The following is a 19,475-nucleotide window of genomic DNA, read 5'->3' as shown; positions in this document are numbered from 1 at the left end:
CATCATCAACAGATCATGCATGCCTATACATCCGTTTCCTTTTCCCTAATTGTGGCATGATGATATGCCATTTTGTAAAGATTGAGTGGGATGTGTTTTCTGCGTTTTAACAGCTTGCATATGTGAAGTAATTAGTATGCATTCAACATCTTTATAGCTGGTTATGTTTCTCTGTATGTACGACATTGGCCTCAAAACAGGGCTTTTAACCAATCAGTGAACTGTGAAGACAGTACAGCTTTGATTTCTGCGATCACGGTGTCAAATTCTGGGTATTCATGATGGAGCCCTGTGTTTCTTAGCAACATAAAGTTTGAAAGATGTATCCCATTTCCTCCCTCCCTCCCTCAAACCCAGAGCAATGCAGTCAGTACAGTTGTTCATAATTTGTCTAGAACTATTATATCTTTTGGGGAAATATAGATGGAGTGAGTCGCTGAATTTGAGGTATTTTATTTGAGGTTTCTGCAAGCCTCCTTTGTAAAGAGCGTGGCCATGGAAGGATTATGTGAAGTCTCATCATTGTTAGCTGTATGTTGTTCAGCTCATGAAAGAGCATGTGTGGCTCTCCTCTTGAAAAGCAAGGCCTGTTTTTTTTGTTTTACAGCGGAGCGGAGCAGAACAGAGCCATTGATTTGAGGCTATGGAGACAGTACAGTGCACCACAGCAGAGGGAGTTCAGGAGAGTCCTAAGGGACCTCAGGATTGAGCTCAGTGGGCTCAAGAGGAGTCATGAGAGGAGACAAACAATGCTGCAATGCCAGGTCTCTGTACCTTCTTGCTAAATGCAAGTAAAATATGTTTCCTATAGCTATGTCTTTTGGGTGGACTCATTCTGTCATGTGAGGCGGCTGTATTGTGTGCTGGCAGACAGTGAACTGAAGAAAAAGTACAGTGTAAATAAGAAATTCCCTATTTACACCACCTACTGTATTGTCAGTTCCAAGGCATGGGAGTCTCTGTTGGAAATGTTCAAGTATCCCACATATTGGCCATCATGTTCAAGTTAGCTATGGAATGGATTATGCCCAATGTTAATTTTTACTGATGGATGTATATGTGATGCATGGATGATTATTGGAAATGTATACGTGATCTGGGAATAATATGGCAAAAAACTATCTTAAGTGAATGTTCACTGAGTTCACCCCTCTACTGTGGAGTGACATTGACACGGTTGGGAATCCTGCCACATGTTTTGTATTTTCTATCTGTGGATCTGACAGATTGTCTGTCAACTGCTGTTTGGAACAGTGTGTCCCCTGGTACTTTCACTTACCGGTCTTAAGATAAACTATATGGCTGTCCATTACAGACGCATCAGTGCTTATAGGATTCACTGGCTTGGGCAGATAAATGACTCAACTTCAATCAAAGCAAGTGTATCGCTCAAGCTGAAATTACACCGTTCAGAGGATTGCATTGAACTCCTCGATACTTTTCTCAGTTGAATGGTCGGACTGTCATTTTTGTTGACAGCTTATACATTCCATTATCTGTGTGCATCACTATTAGTTTGCATAACAGCGGATGAACTTGTCCTAAATACACTTGATTTATTGAAAATGTTTGGCTTTCAGATTGAGACTTATTGAAGCAAATAACAGGCCAGATGCTCAAGTAAAAATGCTGTCAGATATTCATCTATTTTTACACAATTGTTCCCTACGGCAAGGAGGGAAGTCCTTCTTTTAGTGATCTTGAGTAGTTTGTCAGTATAGTTTTGCTCTGACCTTGATGCACTCATCTTGACAATCTGTGTTTCCGTGTGTTTATGTTGAAAAACATGTGTGTTTGTATGAAAACATGTAGCCTTTAACATTCTGTTAGTCGTCTATTTATATGTTAATTAAAACTTGAACACTTTCAGTCTATTGAATAAATGAAAATTTATTAAATGAGCAATGTGTTTCATTGAGTTTATTCGAAAGTGTTTTTATTATGTTCTAAATACTAAGAGGTAGAAGAGACAGGCCTTCTACTCCCACACCTGAAGTAAAGCATTTGAGAAGGATGGCATTTAGATTGCACCTTATGCTTTTGCAAAACTTTTCAGCTATATTGCAGTGCACAAATAACATGTATTTAGCAGTATGAGACTGTTATTTTTCTGCATTTTGTTGGCCTATTGAGGGGCAATCATTCTGTAGGCTTGAGATGAACAGAGACGCTCATGACTGGACATTACCACTGCAGGGACCATGGATTGAAGTATAAAAATATGGCCTACTAACCATTCATGTGAAATAATTGCTTGTTTTCCATCAGAAATGATGTTACCACTTCTAAAGTTGACGATCCTATTTCTTACTGCTATGTTATTAATATGGTGTTCATCCACTTTTCTTTCCTCTGTTTGCTCATCCTTTGTCGTAGCCATACACACACACACACGCACACATATACATACACACACACACACACACACACGCACACACATACAGACACACACACACACACACACACACACACACACACACACACACACACACACACACACACACAAATACATGTTTAAACACACACAAACAAACATGTATCATGCATCATTACACATCATAGCATTATTGGATTGCTTCAACTTCACACAGCATGTCTACTTCCCCACCCATGACAGATGCCATGTGCTTGGCCTTGTGTGCTATAACACGGCTCCCTTCAACCTCTCAGGTCTGGACACACCCATCTCTGACCACAAGGCCATTCTGTTCAGTGAGCCTGCCCTCATGCCCAAGCCCACCAACAAGCTCATCACTACCTACAGAAATCTAAAAAGGATTAACACTGCTGACCTAATGGATATCCTGCAATCACATGACACCCCTGGCCCTCATGTATCCTCAGTGATGAAGCTGGTGCTTCATTACAATAGTGAGCTCTCCTCCTACCTGGATGTTCTGGCTCCCGTTTTAACAAGGGTGGTCCCTTTCAACATCCACTGGTACACTTCTGAGCAGCGTGCCATGAAAGCCACAGGACAGGATTGGAACTGCTCTACAAATGGACAGGGCTCATTATTAACCCTTGTGTTTAACAGCAGAGAAAACCCCCTAAATTATATTTTTTCAACTTGAAATTTGATTACTTTTCCTAGAGTAACCCCAACATTAGAAAAAGTGAGAAAAAAAATCATATTTCTATGAAAGCTGTACACGACCAGGGTACAAAGATTGTCTTCGGTTATTTTTGACCCGGCAGTTACAAAATAATTTACACACCACAGAAACCACAAAGACACACACAATGAAAAATGCAGATTATGTGTGCTACTGACTGAACTCAGCCATCAGCTCCCGAATAGGAAAATCACCATGGTTAGCACAGTTAGAAAGAACAAGCCTGAGCTCCCCCCTGCACTCCTCGCAACAATGGGGAGAGACGCCTTCTCAACAAAGCTTGCCTTCACCCCCACCACACCTCTAGTTTCTTACCTCTCAAAGAGGAACAAGAATGTGGTCCTCCTGAGCACACTGCACAAAACGGTTGAGATCAGTGATCTTGAGGACAGGAAGCCAGCCATCATCCTGGACTACAACCACAACAAAGGAGGTGTGGACAACCTGGACAAGGTGATTGGAACTTACAGCTGCAAGAGGATGACTGCCCGCTGGCTCCTGGTCACCTTCCATAACATCATTGTTCCTGGTGCAGCTGGGAAAGGCACTTGTAAGCCCACACATTCCTTCTTTGAATGTGTGGGGTAACAAGTTCTGCTCAGGGGCTGAATCTTGTCCTGATCCACCTGAGGCTGCAGCTGGGGCAGGAAAGAGGTGGAGATGCCAATTCTGCCCCCAAAGAAGAAGTGTAAAACAAATACTATGTGCTGCACATGTGAGAAATACATCTGCAAAGTCCATGCACACACACTTGCATTCTGTTCTACATGTGCTAATTAGAGTTGATAGATTTTTAAAAAAATCTTATTTTAGTCTTATTTATTGTTGTTGTTTATACACCTTGTCGGTGGGGGCAAAGGTTCAAAAAATGGGAGAAGACTAGTATTTTGTGGTTGATTTCCTCATTGTACAGTATATAAGAAAATATCACTATGTTGCCAAAAAAGATCAAGACTTATTGTTTCCCTTCAATAAAATGCATGCAAAACTACATTCTGCACATTTCTGCTACCTTCTTAGGCTATACAAGGGCATATCTTGTTAAAATAATTCATGTTAACACATATGCAGTCCCTTTAGCAATAATAATAATAATAAACCTCTACTTTAGTAAAGAAAACAATTATGACAGGTGTGTTGATAAAAAACAAGTGGTGTCCACTGATTAAATGCAGTCTTTCGACATTGTGACGAGGGAAAACCCAGATATTCACAAAGTGTGTGATGAATGACAGATTGCTTCTTCAAGCAAAAAATATTTGGGGTTTAAAATGTAAAAAACAGTTAAGATCCTTTTTTTAGGGGTTTATTGATGGTGGGTACATTTTTACCCTTAAAACAAGGGAGTAAACAGAACGTTAAGACTACACAAGGGTTTATAAGCACCTTTACAACTACAAGGACACACTTGCCACACCCTAGACCCACTCCAATTTGCATACCACCCCAACAGATCCATAGACGACACAATCTCAATTGCAAACCCCACTGCCCTCACCCACCTAGATAAGAGGAAAACATATGTGAGAATGCTGTTTATTGACTACAGCTAAGCATCGTCCCCTCCAAGCTTGTCACCAAGCTTAGGACACTAGGATTGAACACTTCCCTCGGGAACTCGATCATAGACCTATGTCATGCTGACCCTCAACACGGGGGCCCCACAGAGTTATGTGCTTAGTTTCCTTCTGTACACCCTGTTCACTCATGACTGCGTGGCCACGCACGACTCCAAAACCATCATCAATTTTTCTGACGACATGACGGCGGTAGGCCTGATCAACGGTGACGATGGGACAGGCGATAGGGAGGAGGTCAAAGACCTGGCAATGTGGTGCCACGACAACAACCTCTCCCTCAATGTCAGCAAGACCAAGGAGCTGATCGTGGACTACAGGAAACAAGGGGGAGAGCACACAAACTTCCTCGGAGTCCAAATCACCAAGTACCTAAAATGGTCCACACACACGTGCACAGTCATGAAGAAGGTACGATAGCGTGTCTTCCCGCTCAGGAGGTTGAAAAAGTTTGGCATTGGCCCCTCAAATCCTCAAAAGGTTATACAGCTACACCATTGAGAGCATCTTGACTCGCTGAATTACTGCTTGGTATGGCAACAGCACCGCCCTCGATCGAATGGCTCTTTTGAGAGTGGTGCTGACAGCCAAGTAAATCACTAGGGCAAGCTCCCTGCCGTCCAGGACCTTTATATCAGGTGGTGTGAAAGGAAAGCCCATCAAATATGCCACCAACAGGTTTCTGAGCAGCTTCCATCCCCAAGCCATGAAACTGCTAAATAGCTAACAAAATGGCTACACGGACTATCTGAGTTGACCCTTGTATTTACACTGAACAAACATATAAATTAAACATGTAAAGTGTTGGTCCCATGTTTCATGAGCTGAAAAAAAAGATCCCAGAAATGTTCCATATTCACAAAAATCTAAGGTCCATCAAAGCCACCTCCTCTCGTCCATGGTACGTCTTTAACAGGTTTATGTGATAGAGTTGGACCTTCTTCCTCCTGTCAGGTTGCTTGATGAGGTAATTGACCGGTGAGACCCTTTTCATTACATCGTAGGGCCCCCTCCACTGCGCCAGCAAGCGATGTTCGGCCGTGGGCACGAGCACCATCACTTTCTCTCCCACGGTGAACTCACGGGGGGTCGCGGACTTATCATAGGCCCGGCCTTGGGTCCTTTGTGCCTTCTCCATATGCTCCTTGACTATGGGCCACACTGCTGACAGGCGGTCTCTCATCAGGTTAACGTGTTCTATTGTGGATCGAAAGGGGCATGGTTGGGTCTCCCAGGTCCCCTTGGCTAAGTTGAGGATCCCTCGACAGGGTCTGCCATAGAGCAATTCAAACGGAGAGAATCCAGTGGATGCCTGGGGTACTTCTCGCAGGGCAAACATTAAGTGTGGAAGAAGCATGTCCCAGTTTGACCTGTCTCGGGACACCACTCTTCTCAACATGCTTTTAATCGTTTTGTTCAAGCGTTCACACAACCCGTCTGTTTGAGGGTGGAATATGCTTGTACGTATCTGTTGAACCTGATATAACCGACACAAGTCCTTCATCAACTGGGGCATGAACGGGGTTCCCTGATCGGTTAAGATCGTCTTGAGGATACCCACACGAGAGAACATCATGAATAACTCCTTGGCAATTCCCTTTGACGACATGTTACGCAGGGGTATGGCCTCCGGGAACTTGGTAGCGTAATCTCTAACCACTAGGATGTACTCATGTCCTCTGGTGGATTTTGGGAGGGGTCCTACGAGGTCCATAGCTATGCGTTCAAAGGGAGTCTCTATGATGGGGAGAGGAATCAAAGGGTTACGTAGGCGTGGCCGTGGAGCTGTACTTTGACATTGATCACACGTCCTACAATACCTGGCCACATCCCGGGTGACCCGGGGCCAATAGAATCTCTGCATGATTCTGTCAATAGTCTTGTCTCGTGCCAGGTGTCCTCCTAGGACGTGGGAATGGGCTAACTCTAGAACTGTATCCCTGTATGGTCTAGGCACCATTAGAAATTCCTGGTTTTCCCCCCTTCGTTGTACGACCCAGTATAAGAGACCCTGCCTGATTGCATAGTAAAGAAGAGGGGGCTCACCTGATCCGTCGACGTTCCTCCCGTCGATCACCTTCACCTTCCTCATGGCCTCCCTTAGGTCTGGGTCTCTATGCTGCAAGGTGCCAAACTGTCCCTTTAATTCCCGGGGCAGGTCGACCTCGGTAGAGGGATGTGGAGGTTGTTCCCCATCCCCATCAGGGGTGACCGAGGAGAATCCCTTCCAGGTTCCCTCCTCAGATGGAGCTTCAAATATATCCCTTAGCGCCTTGTTGCTCCTTCCTTCCTGCGTTGTGTATAACCCTTCACAGGTGTCTTCATCGGTGGTTTCCTGGAATATCTGCCGTAAATGTTGGGTCGCTATTTCTTCCTCTGCTGCAGAGGACGAGGACGCGGCTACGTCTCCTTGTAGGACTACTACCTCGGGCTTGGATTTTCTCTTCTTTCCTGTCCCCCTTCTTCCCGTGCATAACGTCATCTGCCGAAGCTCCTTATATAGGGGACAGTCTCTCCCGATCCATAATGGCACCTTCAGCTGGGGCACTTTCCCTGCCCTGACTGTACACCTTCCTTTTGGAGTGAGAATAGGCAGATTCAGAGTGGGGTAATAGTGGGTGTCTCCATGGATACAGGTTACGGCTACTTTGTCTGGTAGCAGTGTTGCGGAGGTCACCATCTGCTCCTCTACTAACGTAACCATACTTTCCGAGTCGAGAATGGCCACATCTTGTCCTTCGACTCGAACCGGAATCTCTGGGGCTGGGGCTATCTCTGCTAACCAACAATGTTGACCCTGCCCCCTCAAAACAGGATGTGTGGGGGTAGGCAGTGATGACTCCATGACCATGGGCTCGTCGTTGCTAGGACATTGTGGGGCATAATGATCGGGAGACTGACATTTATAACACAGACACTGCTGTGTGGTGGCTGACTTCTCCCACTTCCGGAGGGGGTTTGGATGTTTCCATGGCGGACGCGCCGGGGTGAGTCGTGGTACAGGATTTGAAGAATCCTTCCGTTCCTCCTTGTCACTTTTTAACAACTCCCCTGTAGACCGATATGTTTCCACCGCCTGGGCTATGTCGTCGGCTGACAACGGGTTGGCTTGCCCCACAACCCTTTTTAAGTCACTGGGTAATTCCCTCAATATATTGTCCACTACGAGGGTCTCTATCACATGTCCTACTCCCTTTCCAGGTTCTATCCACTGTTTTGTCAGTCATATTAATGCGAAGATCTGGGCAAGGACGGGTTGATCAGCTGTATAGGTCCATTGATTGAACTTTACGGCCCTATCTCTGGCAGTTAGCTGGTACCGGGACAGGATCTCGGTTTTTAGTTGCCCATAGTCCGTAGCTTCGCCACTCTTCCAAGGTGGCCGTCCTTTCGAAGGTCATGAGGAAGGCCTCAATATCATCCTCCTTGGAGAGACGAGGTAAGATGGGGTGAGCAGCCGCTCTTGGCTTAACTCTAGGTTCTTCTCACCGGCTCAGCTGTTGTTGCAGGAGTTCTATGGTTGTCTGCTGTGCCGTGATCAATTGATGTAGTAGGGCGTTATCCATCGTTCTTGAATGGTTCCTCCGGGTCTACTGGAAGAATCTTGATTTACTCACTTATCCTTGTGTCACTCGTCCACCTAATTCTCCACCAATGTGAGCGGACCAACTAATTGGGCGTCACCCTAAAGTGGGAAGGTGGAATAAACCAGTAGGTTTTCTTGATTGAACGCAGTTCTCTATTGAGGGCATTTGGTCAACACAAACACTCCAACATTATCAATAAAAATCTCCCAAGGAAAAACATACATCTTCTTCTCCAGATGAAACAGAAACACAATAGGATTATCTTTAAACTACAACAAAAGTCACGGGATTGTCACCGTCTTAGTGGTTCTTCATGGATAGCTCCTCTGTCTCGGTGGCCATCTTCTAGAGATAGTTTTCCCCCTCTCTCTGCTGGTTCCATACTCTCTCTTATAGGGGAAGGATAATATGCCATTAGTACCGTCAGCTGTTCTCAACCTCTAGCGTCGAGCAATCCCGTATCCGGGAGCGTAATCATAGCCTCAAGCTCATTACCATAACGCAACGTTAACTATTCATGAAAATCGCAAATGAAATGAAAGAAATATATTCACTCACAAGCTTAGCCTTTTGTTAACAACACTGTCATCTCAGATTTTCAAAATATGCTTTTCAACCATAGCTACACAAGCATTTGTGTAAGAGTATTGATAGCTAGCATAGCATTAAGCCTAGCAGGCAACATTTTCACAAAAACAAGAAAAGCATTCAAATAAAATCATTTACCTTTGAAGAACTTCGGATGTTTTCAATGAGGAGACTCTCAGTTAGATAGCAAATGTTCATTTTTTCCAAAAATATTATTTGTGTAGGAGAAATCACTCCGTTTTGTTAATCATGTTTGGCTAAGAAAAAAACCTGAAAATTCAGTCATTACAACGCCAAACTTTTTTCCAAATTAACTCCATAATATCGACAGAAACATGGCAAACGTTGTTTAGAATCAATCCTCAAGGTGTTTTTCCACATATCTATTCGATGATAAATCATTCGTGGCAGTTGGGTTTCTCCTCAGTAGCAAATGGAAAAGTACTGCAGCTGGAGATTACGCAATAATTGCAACGGAGGACACCAAGCGACCACCTGGTAAATGTAGTGTCTTATGGTCAATCTTCCAATGATATGCCTACAAATAATACAATGCTGCAGACACCTTGGGGAAACGACAGAAAGTGTACGCTCATACGTGGCCCATTCACAGCCATATAAGGAGACATTAGAACACAGCGCCTTTAAAATCTGGGGCACTTCCTGTTTGAAATTTCATCTTGGTTTTGTCTGTAGCATCAGTTCTGTGGTACTCAAAGACAATATCTTTGCAGTTTTTGAAACGTCAGAGTGTTTTCCTTCCAAAGCTGTCAATTATATGCATAGTCGAGCATCTTTTCGTGACAAAATATCTTGTTTAAAACGGGAACGTTTTTAATTCCAAAAATTTAAATAGCGCCCCCTATATCCAAGAAGTTAATTGCCTCTGGTTACCTTGTCTCCCATGCCTTGTTGGGCTACTATCCGTGAGTCCAGCCTGCCCTCTGGTGGTCCTTCCACACATGCTAACTGCAGGAATGTCCACCAGAGTTGTTGCTAGGCAATTGAATGTTCATTTATCTATGTTAATTTAGCAGTACATCCAACCGGCCTCACAACCGTAGAACACGTGTAACCACACCAGCCCAGGACCTCCACATCCGGCTTCTTCACTGCAGGATCATCTGAGACCAGCCACCTGGACAGCTGATGAAACTGTGGGTTTGCACAACGAAAGAATAGCTGAACAAACTGTCAAAAATCAACTCAGGGAAGCTCATCTGCGTGCTCATCTTCCTCACCAGGGTCTTGATCAGACTGTAGTTCGACGTCCTAACCAAATTCAGTGGGAAAATGCTTACCTTCGATAACCACTGGCATGATGGAGAAATGTGCTCTTCATGTAGGAATCCAGTTTCAACTGTATCGAGCAAATGGCAGACAGCTTTTATGGCGTTGTGTGGGTGAGCTGTTTGCTGATGTCAATTCTGAACAGATTGCCCCATGGTGGCAGTGGGGTTATGGTATGGGCAGGTATAAGCTAAGGACAAGGAACACAATTGCATTTTATAAATGGCAATTTGAATGCACAGAGATACCGTGACGCCCATCGTCGTGCCATTCAACACCATCACCTCATGTTTCAGCATGATAATGCATGGCCCCATGTTACAAGGATCTGCACACAATTCCTGGAAGCTGAAAATGGCCTAGTTTTTCCATGGCCTGCAAACTCACCAGACATGTCACCCATTGAGCATGTTTGGGATACTCTATCCAGCAACATCACACAGCCATTGAAGAGGAGAGGGATAACATTCCACAGGCCACAGTCAACAGCCTGATCAACTCTATGCGAAGGAGATGTGTTGCGCTGCATGAGGCAAATGGTAGTCACACAGATACTGACTGGTTTTCTGGTCCACGCCCACTTTTTATAGGTATTTGTGACCAACAGATGCATATCTGTATTCCAGTCATGTGAAATCCATAGATTAGGGCCTAATTAATGTATTTTAATTATTGACTGATTACCTTACCTGATTACCTTATATCAATCAATCAATCAAATGTTTTTAGAAAGCCCTTTTTACATCATCAGCTGTCACAAAGTGCTATACAGAAACCCAGCCTAAAACCCCAAACAGCAAGCAATGCAGATGTGGAAGCACGGTGGCTAGGCAAAAAAACTCTCTAGAAAGTCAGGAACCTAAGAAGAAACCTAGAGAGGAACTAGGCTCTGAGGGGTGACCAGTCATCTTCTGGCTGTGCCGGGTGGAGATTATAACAATAAATGGCCAAGATGTTCAAACGTTCATAGATGACCAGCAGGATCAAATAATAATAATCACAGTGATTGTCGAGGGTGCAACAGGTCAGCACCTCAGGAATAAATATCAATTGGCTTTTCATAGCCGATCATTCAGAGTTAGAGACAGCAGGTGCGGTAGAGAGAGTTGAAAACAGCAGGTCCGGGACATGGTAGCACATCCGGTGAACAGGTCAGGGTTCCATAGCTGCAGACAGAACAGTTGAAACTGGAGCAGCAGCACGACTAGATGGACTGGGGACAGCAAGGAGTCATCAGGCCAGGTAGTCCTGAGGCATGGTCCCAGGTCTCAAGTCCTACGGGAGGGAAAGGGAGAGGGAAAGAGAGAGAATTAGAGGGAGCATACTTAAATTCACACAGGCCACTGGATAAGACAGGAGAAATACTCCAGATGTAACAGACTGACCCTAGCCCCCAAGACACATAAACCATTGCAGCATAAATACTGGAGGCTGAGAAAGGAGGTGGCGAACTGTACTGTCTCTATGCTTCTTACTTGCTTGTGTTATTCTTTTTTTTTCTTGTGTGTTATTGTTCTACCGTATATACATTTTTTGATACATTGATATTGATCACTGCATTGTTGGCTTTAGCGCTTGCAAGACTGGCATTTCACTGTCCTTGTGCACGTGACATTAAACATTTAAACTTGAAATCTACCTATTTCTCCAACATTATAAGGAATGATCAAGGAAACCCAAGAGTGCTCTTCTCAACCATCAACAAATTTCTCCGCCCATTGGAAAACCCCTGTCTCACAATCACCTCAAAGTGGAAGCTCTATACCAACAACTACAACAATCCCAATCAAGCTCCACTGGCTCCCAATCCAATACAGGATAATCTTCAAATTACTCATCCTCACCTACAAAGCACTGGTGCCCACATACCTTACTGACACCTACACTCACACCTTTTCACTGTGCTCCTCTGACACTGGCCTCCTCATCATCCCTACCACCAGGCTCTGCTACATGGGAGACCGGGCTTTTAGCAGTGCAGCTCATCAACTCTGGATCTCCCTCCCTCTCCATGTCAGAACCTCACAATCCTCACAACTGGGTGGCAGGTAGCCTAGTTGTTAGAGTGTTGGACCAGTAACCGAAAGGTTGCTAGATCAAATCCCTGAGTTGACAAGGTAAACATATGTTGTTCTGCCCCTGAACAAAGTGGTTAACCCACTGTTCCTAGGCCATCAGTGTAAATAAGAAACTGACTTGCCTAGTTAAATAAAGGTTTAAAAAAATCCATACACATATTCAAGTCCACACTAAAGACACACCTCTTTACAAGGGCTCACACAGATTTAAATAAAAAGTACCATTACATTTAACTAGGCAAGTTAGTTATGAACAAATTCTTATTTACAGTGACGGCCTACCCCGGCCAAAACCTAATGACATTGGGCCAATGGTGCGCCGCCCTATTGGACTCCCAATGAGGGCCGGTTGTGATACAGCCTGGAATCTAACCAGGGCCTGTAGTGACACCTCTAACACTGAGATGCAGTGCCTTAGACTGCTGCTCCACCTGGGAGCCCAAAGACATTGTTGTGTTAGCTTTTATCCTCTGTCTAGTTCCCTTTCTTGGTTAGCCTGTCATTATGTTGTGTTCTCCATGGTTAGTCTGTCCTCATGTTTTGTGTACTTTTATGTCCATACATATTTTAATATGTGATTTTATTGCTTTTTATTGTGCTGATTTGTGTATGTAAAGTGACTTAGGGTGTCATGAAAAGCACTTAAAATAAAATGTACTATTTTATTATTATTTTTACTGAGATGGAAGCGGTTGCGCGTGAAAGTGGTTTTACTTTAGATCACTTCTGGCTAGGAAACGTTATTTTGTATTTATCTATGCAACAACCTCTCTCACAAGTAATGACAGGAATTTGAACAAACTAACTGGCAGGATTTGTTGTCCCTCTGTAACTAAACTTTATTGTTATATATAATATTGTCAACAGATCCTTTTTCGGTAACATGAAGGTAACATGGAGGCATATCTAAAATGACTTCTAAAGGAGTTTACAGGTTTATTAACTGTATTTAGTTTATAGATTCTTTATAAAAATGATAATGAACTGTTATAATTTGTGAAAGCACTTCATAATAACTCCAAGTAATAAATCATTACTCTATTCCTAATATGTATAATATAGGTCCGTTTTATACAATGGGTGGTTCTAATCTGAGTGCTGATTGGTTAAAACCGCATTCCAGCCGATGTCCATTCAACAAGTTACTACCGGCTAAATCTATGACTTCAAAATGCCCATTTACTCTGCTACATCTGACTGCACAAACCACTGTCTTGTCAGCCAGCCAGGCAATTTAAAAAACTTGATTTCCACTATAAAAATAAAGATGGCGTCGAAGAACACGACTGACGTTTAACATTCTCCCAACCAATTTTGTGATTATTTTGTGTGTTTTGTGTAACTCATTTTTTTACTTATTGTGTACATAATGTTGCTGCTTCTGTCTCTTATGACAAAAAATAACTTCTGGACATCAGAAAAGCGATTAGTCACTGCAGACTGGAAGAAACGTTATCCTTTAATGAGTCCAACGAGAAGGATATCCTGCTTTCACTGGAACAGGCCCAGATCCACGCCTTTTGCGTGAAGAAAAGACGCCGGAAATCTGGGATCCTTGCTAACGTGCAATCGTTAGAAAATAAAATTGATGACCTACTATTAAGATTATCCTACCAACGGGACATTAAAACTGTTATATCTTATGTTTCACCGAGACGTGGCTGAACGAAGAAACGGACAATATAGAGCGGGTGGGATTTTCCATGCACCGGCAGAACAGAGACGCTACCTCTAGTAATACGAGGGGTGGGGGTGTGTGTCTTTTTGTCAATAACAGCTGGTGCGCGATGTCTAATATTAAAGAAGTCTCGAGGTATTGCTCGCCTGAGGTAGAGTACAGCTAGCACAGACTGGAATATGTTCCGGGATTCACACAATGGCATTGAGGAATACACCACCTCAGTCATCGGCTTCATCAATAAGTGCATCAATGAAGTCGTCACCACAGTGACTGTACGTTTCACCTGTTCCTTGTTTGGTTGTTAGGGTGGGGTTATTTAAGTTAGTTCAGCCCGCTTCTGTTTGTGCGGGCTTGTTCATCTGTATGTGTTCGAGTGGTTAGTGTTTTCATTTGGGTTTCTCGCTGTCCTTTAATTTTTCACGATAGGGTACTTTTGTTCTGTAGTTATACCTGGTTTGGTATACTATTTTTGTTCCTGTGATTATTTCTGGACATTAAAGCGTGTTTTTCCCGCATCCTTTGCTCTCTGCGCCTGACTCCACACCTATTCACTCATTGAGCGTTACAGAAGCCCGCACCTATGATGGAGTCAGCAGGAGCAGCGACCACCCCTCTTCCCACGATGGAGGAGAGAGTCCTTCATCACACGTCCATCCTCCATCGCATCGGATCAGTGATGGATCTAATGATGGAGAGGATGGATCGTTGGGAGAGGAGTGGTCTCCCTACTACCCCACCTACCCTCCCACCAGCAACTCTACCATCTCCCCCAGCGGGATCTGGTTCCAGCGCTCTGCGCATTACGCCTCCGAGGGAGTACGATGGAGCAGCGGCGGGGTTCCAGGGATTCCTGCTTCAACTAGACCTCTACCTGGCCACCGTTCGGCCAGCTCCCTCGGACGAGGAGAGTGTGAGTGTCCTCGTCACTTGCCTTACGGGTAGAGCCCTGGAGTGGGCCAATGCTGTCTGGAACGGGCCCGACTCAGCGAGGGGCAACTACCCGGAGTTCATCCGCCGTTTCCGGGCCATGTTCGATCACCCTCCGGAGGGCCGAGCGGCGGGTGAGAGGTTGTTCCATCTCAGGCAGGGGACGAGGAGCGCGCAGGACTTCGCGCTGGATTTCCGGACCTTGGCCGCTGGAGCAGGGTGGAACGACAGGGCCCTGATAGACCATTACAGGTGTAGCCTGAGAGAGGACGTCCGCAGGGAGCTGGCTTGTCGGGACACTACGCTTAGCCTGGATGAACTGATAGACCTGTCGATCCAGTTAGACCATCTGCTAGCTGCTCGCGGACGTTCTGAAAGGGTCCTGTTAGTTCCACCTCCTGACCCTCCCGCTCCTATCCCGATGGAGCTAGGAGGGGCCACGTCTAGGGAGATCGGAGGAGGAGGCTCCTCCTGTACCAGTTGTGGCCGGAGAGGGCACACTTCAGGTCGGTGCTGGAGGAGTTCATCTGGGAGTCGAGAGGGCAGGCAGAACACTACTCAGTCACCCCAGGTGAGTCAGCACCACACTCTCCCAGAGTTTCCTGTTGGTCACATGTTTTTATTAATTTGTTTCCTTACATTTTTTCCCTCTCTCCAGCATAAGGCGCTAGTCGATTCAGGCGCAGCTGGGAACTTTATAGATCACGGACTCGCTCAGAGGTTGAGGATTCCGTTAGTAAAAGTAGACCCCCCTTTTCCCGTGCACTCTTTAGATAGTTATGAGTACCTCGTCATGCCGTACGGGTTAAAGAATGCTCCAGCTATCTTTCAATCCTTTGTGGATGAGATTCTCAGAGACCTGCACGGACAGGGTGTGGTAGTGTATATTGACGATATTTTGATCTACTCCGCTACACGCACCGCGCATGTGTCTCTGGTGCGCAAGGTTCTTGGGCGACTGCTGGAGCATGACCTGTACGTGAAGGCGGAGAAATATTAGTTTTCCAAACGAGCCGTTTCCTTCCTGGGTTATCGCATTTCCAGCTCGGGGGTGGTAATGGAGGGTGACCGCGTCAAGGCCATGCGTAATTGGCCGATTCCGACCACGGTAAAGGAGGTGCAGCGGTTCTTAGGGTTTGCCAATTACTACCGGAGGTTTATCCGGGGTTTTGGTCAGGTAGCAGCTCCTATTACCTCACTGCTGAAGGGGGGGCCGGTGCGTTTGCAGTGGTCAGCAGAGGCGGACGGAGCTTTCCGTAGGTTGAAGGCGCTGTTCACTGAGGCGCTGGTGTTGGCGCATCCGGACCCTTCTTTGGCGTTCATAGTAGAGGTGGACGCATCCGAGGCTGGGGTTGGAGCGGTGCTCTCACAGCGCTCGGGTACGCCACCGAAGCTCCGCCCCTGTGCCTTTTTTTCGAAGAAGCTCCGGCCAGCGGAGCGGAATTATGATGTGCGGGACAGGGAGTTGTTGGCTGTGGTTAAGGCCCTGAAGGTGTGGAGACACTGGCTTGAGGGGGCTAAGCACCCTTCCCTTATCTGGACTGACCACAGTAACCTGGAGTATATCCGATCAGCTAGGAGACTGAATCCTCGTCAGGCAAGGTGGGCCATGTATTTCACCAGATTTCGTTTTACTATCTCGTATCGACCAGGTTCCCTCAACACTAAGGCTGACGCGCCGCCTCTATGACACTGAGGACCGGTCCATCGATCCTACTCCCATCATTCCGGCGGCTAAGCTGGTGGCACCAGTAGTATGGGAGGTGGACGCGGACATCGAGCGGGCGCTAAGGGAGGAACCTGCGCCTCCACAGTGTCCGGAGGGTCGTAGGTACGTGCCGCTCGCTGTTCGTGATCAATCGATTCGATGGGCTCATAGTCTACCCTCGTCGGGTCACCTAGGTATTTCTAGGACAGTGCGAGGTCTTAGGAGGAAGTACTGGTGGCCCACCTTGGTGAGGGATGTGCGATTCTATGTCTCCTCCTGTTCGGTGTGCGCCCAGAGTAAGGGTCTTAGGCACCTGCCACGAGGGAAATTACAACCCCTCCCCGTTCCACAGCAGCCGTGGACCCATCTATCGGTGGATTTTCTTACTGACCTTCCCCCCTCTCAGGGGAACACAACGATCCTGGTCGTTGTGGATCGGTTCTCTAAGTCCTGCCGTCTTATCCCGTTGCCCGGTATCCCTACGGCCCTGCAGACTGCGGAGGCCCTTTTCACCCATGTCTTCCGGCACTACGGGGTACCCGAGGATATAGTTTCTGATCGGGGTCCCCAGTTTACCTCCCGTGTGTGGAGGGCATTTATGGAACGTCTGGGGGTCTCGGTCAGCCTGACCTCAGTGTATCACCCGGAGAGTAATGGGCAGGTGGAGTGAACCAGGAGGTGGGTAGGTTTCTGCGGTCGTATTGCCAGGACCAGCCAGGGGAGTGGGCGAGATACATCCCCTGGGCAGAAATGGCCCAGAACTCACTAAGCCACTCCTCTACCAACATGTCACCATTTGAGTGTGTGTTGGGGTACCAGCCGGTCCTGGCACCATGGCATCAGAGCCAGACTGAGGCTCCTGCGGTGGAGGAGTGGGTGCAGCGCTCTAAGGAGACCTGGAGGGCCGTCCAGGAGTCATTACGCCAAGCGAGTGGACGGCAGAAGAAGAGCACTGACCGTCACTGCAGTGAGGCCCCCGTGTTTGCACCAGAACCGCAGTGTGTAGGGCCATTTAAAGTCCTGAGGAGAATAAACAAGGTTTGTTATCGATTAATACTTCCTTCGTATTATCGCATTAACCCCTCGTTTCACGTGTCTCTCCTCAGGCCGGTGGTAGCTGGTCCCATGCAGCAAGGTGAGGTTCCGGAGGTCCCTCCGCCCCCTCTGGACATCGAGGTGTCCCCGGCATACACGATACGAGCTATTCTGGACTCAAGACGCCGGGTGAGGGGCCTGCAGTACCTCGTTGACTGGGAGGGGTACGGAGGTGCTGGGTCCCGGTGGGGGATATTCTGGATCCATCTATGTTGAGAGAGTTCCATCGCCTCCATCCGGATCGCCCTGCGCCTCGGCCCCCGGGACGTCCCCGAGGCCGGCGTCGGCGCACTGCGGGAGCTGCGCGTCAGGGGGGGGGGGGGGGTACTGTCACGAATATTACCAAAGGTGACTCCCCTTCTTGTTCGGGTGGCACTCGGCGGTCGTCGTCGCCGGTCTACTAGCTGCCACCGATCCTTTGTTCTGTGTTCGTTTGGTTTTGTCTAATTGTTTTCAACCTGTTCCTTGTTTGGTTGTTTGGGGTTGGGGTGGGGTTATTTAAGTTCGTTCAGCCCGCTTCTGTTTGTGCGGGCTTGTTCATCTGTATGTGTTAGAGTGGTTAGTGTTTTGATTTGGGTTTCTCGCTGTCCTTTAATTTTTCACGATAGGGTACTTTTGTTCTGTAGTTATACCTGGTTTGGTATACTATTTTTGTTCCTGTGATTATTTCTGGACATTAAAGCGTGTTTTTCCCGCATCCTTTGCTCTCTGCGCCTGACTCCACACCTATTCACTCATTGATCGTTACAACCTACCCCAACAGATCCACAGATTATGCAATCTCAATCACACTCCACACTGCCCTTTCTCACCTGGACAAAGAAACACCTATGTGAGAATGTTGTCAATCGACTATAGCTCAGCGTTCAACACCATAGTTCCCACGAAGCTCTTCACTAAGCTAAGGACCCTGGGACTAAACACCTCCCTCTGCAACTGGATCCTGGACTTCCTGACGGGCCGCCCCCAGGAGGTAAGAGTAGACAACAACACGTCTGCCACGCTGATCCTTAAAACTGGGGCCCCTCAGCGGTGTGTACTTAGTCCCCTCCAGTATTCCCTGTTTATGCACAACTGCGTGGCGAAACACGACTCCAACACCATCATTACATTTGCTGATGACACAACAGTGGTAGGCCTGATCACTGACAACAATGAGTACCTCTGTGGAGATGGGAGAACCTTCCAGAAGGACAACCATCTCTGCAGCACTCCACCAATCAGGCCTTTATTGTAGAGTAGCCAGACGGAAGCCTCTCCTCAGTAAAAGGCACATGACAGCCCAATTGGAGTTTGCCAAAAGGACTCTGAGACCATGAGAAACAAGATTCTCTATTCTATTCTGAAGAAAAAAAGATTAAACCCTTTGGCCTGAATGACAAGCGTCACGTCTAGAGGAAACCTGGCACCATCCCTAAGGTGATGCATGGTGGTGGTAGCATCATGCTGTGGGGATGTTTTTCAGCGGCAGGGACTGGGACACCAGTCAGCATTGAGGGAAAGATGAATGGAGCTAAGTACAGATTGATCCTTGATGAAAACCTGCTCCAGACCTCTGGCTGGGGTGAAAGTTCACCTTCCAACAGGACAACGGCCCTAAGCACACAGCCAAGACAACAGGAGTCTCGGAATGTCCTTGAGTGGCACTGCCAGACCCCGGACTTGATTTTGATCGAACATCTCTGGAGAGAACTGAAAATAGCTGTGCAGCGATGCTCCCCATCCAATTGTGACAGAGCTTGAGAGGATCTTCAGAGAAGAATGGGAGAAATTCCCCAAATACAGGTGTGCCTAGCATGTGGTGCCATACCCAAGAAGACTCGAGGCT

This window comes from Oncorhynchus mykiss, chromosome 7, assembly GCF_057628025.1.
Source record: "Oncorhynchus mykiss isolate SJ-2025 chromosome 7, ASM5762802v1, whole genome shotgun sequence".
NCBI classification, from domain to species: domain Eukaryota; kingdom Metazoa; phylum Chordata; class Actinopteri; order Salmoniformes; family Salmonidae; genus Oncorhynchus; species Oncorhynchus mykiss.
This window is presented reverse-complemented; position numbering follows the sequence as displayed.